The following is a 9147-nucleotide window of genomic DNA, read 5'->3' as shown; positions in this document are numbered from 1 at the left end:
TAGAATAAATAATCTTAACCAAGTTGTAGAATATGCCACAAGGTTTCCGTACATATAAAGAACGCCGAAATCCGAGTTATAACGAAGAAGTTATGACCCGTCGACGTTTCGCGTCAGAACCGGCATGGTACCGGGAAGCGTAAATAGTGAATTTATGATAGAGTGAGATTTAGCCTTAGCGATCTAAACGAAAGTCGTAGAATATGTTAAACTAAGAACATCGATAAAAAGAACGCCCAAATCTGACTTCGTATGAAGAAGTTATGATTTTTCGAAGTTTCGAGTTAGCAGTGTACAACCCGAAATTTGAATATTAGATCGGGTGATTTTTAGCCGACACGACCTAAACGAGAATCGAAGATCTCGTTGAGAGTAGCGTAACGAGAAAAAGATGGGCGAAAACGGATGTCGGATGAAGAAGTTATGAGGATTTTAACGGACCAATCCTGTCCCGGCCTGTTAAAAATATAACTTTAAAAATAAAGTCAAAATTAGCCGACGGAGTCTAAACGAAAGTTGTAGAGTACGTCTCAACCTACGCGTGGATATAAATAACGTCAAAAACGGAGTTCGTATGAACGAGTTACAAATTATAATAGCATATTTACGTATTAAAATAAAGTATAAATCATATATACATACACACACATATATATACATATGTATATATCATTAGAAAGGTATCGACGAGGCGGTCATTATAAGACTAATGTTGAGTTCTTTCGATATTAGTTTAGTGCAAATATCGTTAAATCTATTTAAAATAGTATTATAAAGGGGTGTTTAGTTGTTTATATAACTATAAGGTCATTAAGTAATTATGGAGGGTAGTTTTTGTAAATTCAATTACTATAAATAAGAGGCTTGGGCTCTCATATTTCTTGCACCATTCTCTTGATTCAAGAGTCTTTCTCTCCTTATCCCCCGAGCATTTCGGTCCCTCGTGATTCGACTTCTCTTTCTGTAGTTTTAGTATAGTAAGGTGAGCGCTGAAGCGCTGCACGAATCTTTCTTAGAAAGATTCAGCGACGAAGTTCTGCCCCTGCAGAGCCCGACTCCTAGTTAAATCCCCTTGAAAGTAAGTTATGCTTACCCTATTTTAAATATAGTTTATATTTAAAATTAGTATTGTTATTATAAATTTATAATAAATATTTGAGCTATTATTATGACTGATATAAGTGTCGTTATAATATCTTTTAACTACTCGCGGTACGGGGAATCTGGTTTAAAGGGCCGCATAGGGTTGTTGGATTTCAGAAGTGCTATACGCCAAAATGATCCTGCCCTTCGGTGTTTTATGTCTGGCCCCTGTCTGTACATAGTAGTTGGAAAGTATTGTTTAAACGCTTATATAATAATAATAATAAGACTAATAATTAGTCACGGTAATATTAGACTAAAATCTAGTGGTGATAATACTAGGTTTCGTCAAAGGAAATTATTTTAAAGTAAACGAAGTGTTGTCCGAGTACCGAGTCACCACCTTCTTAAGTGAGTGCATAGTTACTTTCAGCTTACACATAGATATGAAGTATTTTATATAAATTACGTGTTATGTGTGCATATTATCTGAATACTTGCTATCTATGCTGGATGAACGTTTTATACATGTTTTCAATGATTTAAACTGTATATGTATTTTATATCTACAAAATGTGTTGGGTAAAACATAGGTAGATGTAATAGTTGCTGTGTGACAAAATAAAATAATGAGAGGCCTCGTTATAGCTGTTCTTGATGATCTAGTCATCTAGCGGAGTATAGATGACGACCACGGACTATTCTAGACAGTCCAGTGGAACACTAGCAGGCTCGCAACCTGTAGGTGTTTATTCGAACTGTGTGTTTATTCGAACTGTGTGTTCATTCGAACGTTATGAACTGTGTGCTCACCAGGTACACTCCATCCCAATGATAGTCCTTTAACTAAGTCCCTTGTGTTAGATGTTTTAGGGACGTAATGTGAGGATAACGGGAATGGGTAATTGGGTTGATTGCTTGATGTTTAAAAATAATAACTATATTATTGTGGGTTGAAAACCCTATGTGCTCACCAGGTTTCCCAACCTGACCCACTCAGTTTATTTATATCAAAGGTGTTGATATGAAGTGACATTACACTGAGAGATTTAAAGAGATGTAGATCACTAGTGTAAATAATTGTAAGTTCTGTTTATGCTTATGTTTCTATATTAACGATGACATCCCAAACGTTTTAAAATGAAATAAATACGTTTCTTCGAAAATGTTTTAATAACGTATTTACCATGTTTTTCTGGGAACAAATTCCGCAACATTTTTATAAAATGAAGTACTCTGATTTTTATAAAGCATAAACAAAATCGGTCTTTTCTGGCCGTGAAAATGGGGATGTCACAAGGTATGTGCTACCGAGGTGATACGTGGATGCATGCTGGAGATATTCGGGGTGGAGTTCCCGATTGATTTGATTCTGATCGCTATGGGGGATGTTTGTGTCATAGTGGGAATGGATTGGTTGAGCCGTTTTGGGGCATTCATAGATTGCGAGCGTCAGTTGGTGACGATCCGAGATCCTAGTGGGGGAGCGCTGACGGTTTACGGCGAAGGGACTCGTGGTGGTTCGGTTTTCTGTTCGGCCGCTAGAGCGAGACGGAGTTTGCAGCAGGGCTGCAAGGGGTTCGTAGCCTACGTGACAGATGTGCGAGAGGCCACTGGGAGGCCAAGTTCAGTGGATGAGGTGCCGATAGTGCGTGAGTTCCCGGATGTGTTTCCCAAGGAGTTGCCGGGTGTGCCTCTCGAGAGGCAGGTGGAGTTTCGTATCGATTTGGTTTCCGGGGTTGCGCCTATCGCTAAGGCGCCGTATTGGCTAGCACCACCAGAGATGCAGGAGTTATCCTCACAGCTGCAAGAGCTGTTGGGGAAAGGGTTCATCCGTCCCAGTAGCTCTCCCTGGGGAGCGCCGATCCTTTTTGTCAAGAAAAAGGATGGTTCACACCGGATGTGCATTGATTACCGGGAGTTGAACAAGTTGACGGTCAAGAACCGTTATCCATTACCGAGGATCGACGATCTATTTGATCAGCTGCAGGGGGCGTCTTGGTTCTCCAAGATTGACTTGAGATCGGGATATCATCAGATGAGAGTTCGGGATGAGGATATCCCGAAGACGGCGTTTAGGACTCGTTACGGGCATTACGAGTTCGTGGTGATGCCATTCGGGCTCACCAATGCACCAGCAGCATTCATGGATCTCATGAACAGGGTGTGTAGGCCGATGTTGGATCGATCAGTCATTGTATTCATTGATGACATTCTGGTGTATTCCAGGACCAGAGAGCAGCATGAGGAGCATTTGAGGGAGCTCCTCGGAGTACTGAGAGCGGAGAGACTTTTCGCTAAATTCTCCAAGTGTGATTTTTGGTTACGGGAGGTCCAGTTCTTAGGGCATCTCGTTAACCAGGATGGGATTTTAGTTGACCCGGCCAAGATCGAGGCTGTGATGAGTTGGGAGGTGCCGAGGTCACCTACGGAGATCAGGAGCTTCTTAGGGTTGGCAAGCTACTATCGGAGATTTATCAGAGATTTCTCCAAGATCGTCGTGCCACTTACCAAGTTGACCCGGAAGGGTGTTACTTTCTCATGGGGTCCAGAGCAGCAGACCTCGTTTGAGACCCTTCGCCAGAGGTTGTGCGAAGCCCTTGTGCTCGCACTACCGGAAGGGATGGAGGATTTCGTGGTGTACTGTGACGCATCGATATCAGGGTTGGGAGCGGTGTTGATGCAGAGAGGGCACGTGATCGCGTATGCATCGAGGCAGTTGAAGCCTCATGAGACGATATATCCCACCCACGATTTGGAGTTGGGGGCTGTAGTGTTTGCCCTCAAGATCCGGCGTCACTATTTGTATGGGGTTCGGTGTACGATATACACTGACCACAAGAGCTTAAAGTACTTGATGGATCATCCAAACCTGAATATGCGCCATAGGAGATGGTTGGATGTTGTGAAGGATTATGATTGTGAGATCTTGTACCACCCGGGCAAGGCTAATGTCATAGCTGACGCTTTGAGCCGCAGGTCGAAGAGCGCCTCGATCCGAGGCATTTGTATGAGGATGACGGTGATGACTCCGATATTGGACTCCATCCGAGGGGCCCAGGCTGAGGTTGCGAGACCAGAGAACCGAAAGCGGGAGCAGGTTGTTGGGCAGGTGTCGGAGTTCGTTACCGATAGTCGGGGGCTTATGACGTTTCAGGGTCGGATTTGGGTACCGTTTGTGGGCGGGACGCGTACCATTTTGATGGAGGAGGCTCATCGGTCGAAGTTCTCGATCCATCCCGGGGCTACCAAGATGTATTTGGACCTAAAGAAGGAGTATTGGTGGCCCTGCATGAAGAGGGATGTTGCTTGGTTCGTCGAGAGGTGCCTAACTTGTCGCCAAGTTAAGGCCGAGCACCAGCGTCCGCATGGTAAGCTGCAACCGTTGGAGATTCCCGAGTGGAAGTGGGAACAGGTTACCATGGATTTTATCACCAAATTGCCAAGGACTGCGAGAGGAGTCGGTGCAATTTGGGTGATTGTGGACAGGTTGACGAAGAGCGCTCATTTTCTTGCTATCAGTGAGAGCTCTTCTGCTGAGAGGTTGGCAGAGTTGTATGTGAGGGAGGTGGTATCGCGGCATGGGATTCCGTTGTCGATTGTTTCAGATCGAGATGTGCGATTTACTTCCAGATTTTGGAAGAAGTTCCACGAGGAGTTAGGTACGAGGCTACATTTCAGTACCGCATACCACCCGCAGACGGACGGACAGAGCGAGCGGACGATTCAGATGCTTGAGGACATGCTCCGAGCATGTGTTTTGGATTTTGGAGGGAGTTGGGACACCTATCTACCCTTGGCAGAGTTTTCGTACAACAACAGCCATCATTCGAGCATCGGTATGCCACCTTTTGAGCTGTTGTATGGGAGGAGATGTCGTACCCCTATTTGCTGGGGTGAGGTAGGGCAACGCGTGATGGGTAGTACGGAGATAGTTCTTCAGATGACTGAGCAGATCCAGCAGGTCAAGCAGAGGTTGTTGGCTGCTCAGAGTCGCCAGAAAAGTTATGCGGACAGGCGCAGGTCCGAACTCGAGTTTCAGGTTGGTGACCTTGTACTCCTAAAGGTCTCTCCTTGGAAAGGAGTACTACGATTCAGGAAGAGGGGCAAGTTGGGACCCCGATACATTGGACCCTTCAGGGTAATTGCTAGGGTAGGGAGGGTAGCCTACCGGTTGGATATACCTGTTGAATTGGGACAGATCCACGACACCTTTCATGTTTCTCAGTTGAGGAAATGCATCGCCGACGAGTCGGCCGTGGTGCCTTTGGATGACATTCAGGTGGATGCAGGCCTGAATTATGTGGAGAGGCCAGTGGCAATCAGGGATCGAAGGGTTAAGGTTCTGAGGAACAAGGAAGTACCCTTGGTACAAGTGCAGTGGCAACATTGGAAGGGGTCCGAGCTGACATGGGAGCCCGAGGCTGAGATGCGGGATCAGTATCCGGAGTTGTTTTCGGTATGATACTTCGGGGACGAAGTCTGGTTCTAGTGGGGGAGAATTGTAACAGCCTGAAAACCAGGTACCCTTCTATTTATCCCTTCATCCTTATTATGTTCTCTGTTAGGGTTGCATGATTAGCGAGTACGCTGGGCGTACAAGGTGTACGCTGCACGTACTCGTGCGCTTCATTTGGACGCGTTCACGCTCAGGTACGCTGGGCGTAACCGGTCCAGACCTAAAAACCCTAATTCTTTTGGAGGGCTATAAAAGGAATGTGTGGCTCGACTTCTCAGCCACCATCCCTCAGAGAGAAACCCTAAAGAGAGTGTGCAACCGTTCTTAGGCCATTTGTGAGTATTCTAAGCTTGGTGGTGCCATTTCAAGGTAGCAAAGGAGAAGAGGAGCTCATTGGGGAAGGCTAGAAGTGGTATTCAAGTGTAGATCTGAGCTTAGCAAAGGTTGAGGCTTCATTTCAAGGTAAAAAGCTCGGATCTTGTCCTATAGTTCTTGTAATATGCTTCATGTACCATTTTCTAGGGTTTTAGTCCCAAAGGTGGAGACTTTTGAGCAAATGGTCTCCATAAGCTTAGATCCTTCGTATTTCTAGTCTATTTTGAGTTGTAGACTCATAAAAATGCAATCTTGGTCGTGAACATTGCACCATGCATGAGATCTAGGCCCTTGAGTTGGAATAGAGTGATGTTATGAAGTGTTGGAGCCTTTACAGCCATGCCAAGGCTTAAAGGTCTCGACTTTATGGGTATAGACGCATAAACAGAGCCGGATCTAGAAGTTGGAGTAATGGCTTAACCGATTAAGACCAGAAATGAGGAATGCTAAAGTCTGATGGTTACGCTAGGCGTAACTTCCAGTACGCGCAACGTACTGGGTGGAGACCCCGATCCATGGGTTGGCGATGTACGCCCCGCGTACATCAAGCAGTACGCCCCGCATACTCGTAGGGTTGACTTTTGTTGACTTCTTAGGGTTTTGGTCAACATGAGGACTTTGGGTCAAGGAGGTGTAAAATGGTCTTTTACCCTCTGAGGATTGGTGTTAAGGGGTAAAAGTGTTGTTATGGAAGTCTTTAAGTATTAATATGATATTTTTATGATTAGGCGAGGTAGAGTCGTCGTTGGATTTTGGGAGATAGCGAGTACGCGAGATCTTAGACTTTCCACAAGGTGAGTCTTCTCACTATACGTACCTTGAGTGGTATTCTGAGTTGACCAGAGGGTCTTATGTGCTATGTATGAGATTATGTGTTATATTTGAGATTTTATGCTATGTGTTATTTGTATGCTTTATGACTATATAGACCGGACCGGAGGGTCCAACGATTCAGACCGGGCCAGAGGGCCCAATGAGCTATGACCGGATCGGAGGGTCCAACGAGCTGCGGGGCTGGAGGGTCCCGCTGAGACATCTTGACCGGAGGGTCGGGTTAGCCTCGAGAGGCGTATTTGTGGTATGTGGTATATTGGGGAACTCACTAAGCATTATGCTTACAGCTGTTGTGTTTGATGTCTCAGGTACCAGCGATGACCGTGGGAAGGCGACGGCTTAACTTGTACACACTCACACCGATGGAGTTCACTTTTGAGAGATCTTGGGAATTTGTTTTGAAAACACTGTTGTTTCGGATTTGAAATTATGATGTGATATACATTTTGTGGTTTTAAAAATTAAAAATTTAATTGGAATTTTTCGTTGTTACAATTGACATGTTCAAAAAATGACTCATTAACAACTTTCTTCAATCGAATCATTTTCATATATGTGGAGATAAAGAAAGTTGTGTGGGTTGTTGTACAATGTGACAATTACTATTATAAACTAATATCGAATCATTAGTAATATTCAAAGCAAACAAACCAACAAATAATATTGAGAATTATATGTTAATTTTGCGTGAATAATAAAATCTAATAATTAATATTTGTTTACGAAATTTTGTCCAAAAACAACAAATATGGTCCTTCGTGATCAGATCTATTTATAAGAAAAGTAGAAGAACGTCTTGTTTTCGGGTGAATTAAAAGACGGGACAGAAAACAGAAATTAGTTTGATGTTCGCTAATATTTGACTATTGAAACTTCATGGAATGACTCATGTCCTCTAAGTTTTTATGTCGCTCTAAGGTTGTAAATTTCTTAGTAAAACCCCATGATTTAATGCATATTATCATTCTATCCAATGGTTATCGAAGAACCGATGAACGAATATCAAATCATCAGAGAATCACAGAAGCACAATGCTTAATGAATTACTGAGAGAATAAAGAGTAGAGAAAGCAGCTCTTGATTTTAGGGGCGAGGAATACAGATCAAAAAGACTCATATTTATAGTTGCAGAAACACTAAGAGACTCCAAAAATTTGGGGCCGATGAGAACGACATATGTCATGCCAAGCCACATGTTTTCATATGAAGCTGACTAGGTCAAAACCTTAGTTGCGATTGTTTACACTCCAAGCAACATGTTTTTTGGAAGTTTATATAAGCTTCCATGCGCTTATCAATGAAGTTAACGTGCGGTCAACGTTGACAGTGTCGGCCCAACCCAAACTCTATTAAAAATAAAAGGTCTTCAACTCCTAACACTTTCACGAAGTTTACACATGGTTAATGCTGATTAGGTTAGTCCAACCTAATCCGACCCGAACCTTTTAAAAAACAAAAGCTCTTCAACTCCCAACAATCGACGTGTTGATCCATGGAGTGCAAAGTATGCCAAAATCACATAATTTACGTTGTCGACCTAGCTAGATGCGCTTGTGGGCTCTCTAGCGCTCCATAGCTTCTCTAAAGTAGCCAAGAACTAGGGAGTATAAGGGCTAGGGGTGTAAAATGGTTTCAGAGGATTTTAGGGGTGGAAAAATGAGAGAATGAGCAGCAAAACGCTGATATTTTTAGGAGTACAGGGGGAGCATCACGCTTCTTTTTGGGCGCATCGTTCCTTTTGGCCGATGTCTCTCTACTTACTGTTTGCCACGTACCAGGTCAGGATTTGCCCGCGTGGGCCCTTCTAGAAGCGTGCGCTGCGCGTATGCGTGTGTCACGAAACGTGAATTTTGTAAATTCCATTACTTCTTCATATAAACTCTGTTTTGGACGTTCTTTATATCCATATGTAGGTATTAGCAAGCTCCGTGTTTGACGTTCTTAATATCAATTATGTTAAAGATCCTTGTAGGTTTTAGCATTTGCTTGTATTAGATTAAAATTGTATTTTCCTTTGCCATTATAATTAATCTAGAAAGTATATAGAAAACCTCTCCGTGATTTGGTGGGAGAAAGTTGGCTTGGGCTAAATGGAAGAAAGTGATGGCTAGTAAAAATAGATGACAATCATGGATGAAAGTGAGTAATTTATTTTCTTTCGAAAACATTACTTTTTTAAATAGAAATAACGGTCCCTCGAAGATGACAATGTTCTATGGGTTCAAGTGATTAATTCTCTTTATCGCAAAGCTAGGAACTTAGAACAAACTTCAAATGAGGTTTTTATTTTTTTAAGATATCCATTGGGTTAATATTATTTGCGTTTCTATTCAGCATCAAAGTAGAGGCTTGGGTTTGAGTATGTTTTGCAATTTTAAAGTGGAACAATGATCAAA

The sequence above is a fragment of the Lactuca serriola genome, chromosome 5, assembly GCF_051521515.1.
Source record: "Lactuca serriola cultivar US96UC23 chromosome 5, Lser_US96UC23_V15, whole genome shotgun sequence".
Lineage (NCBI taxonomy): Eukaryota > Viridiplantae > Streptophyta > Magnoliopsida > Asterales > Asteraceae > Lactuca > Lactuca serriola.
This window is presented reverse-complemented; position numbering follows the sequence as displayed.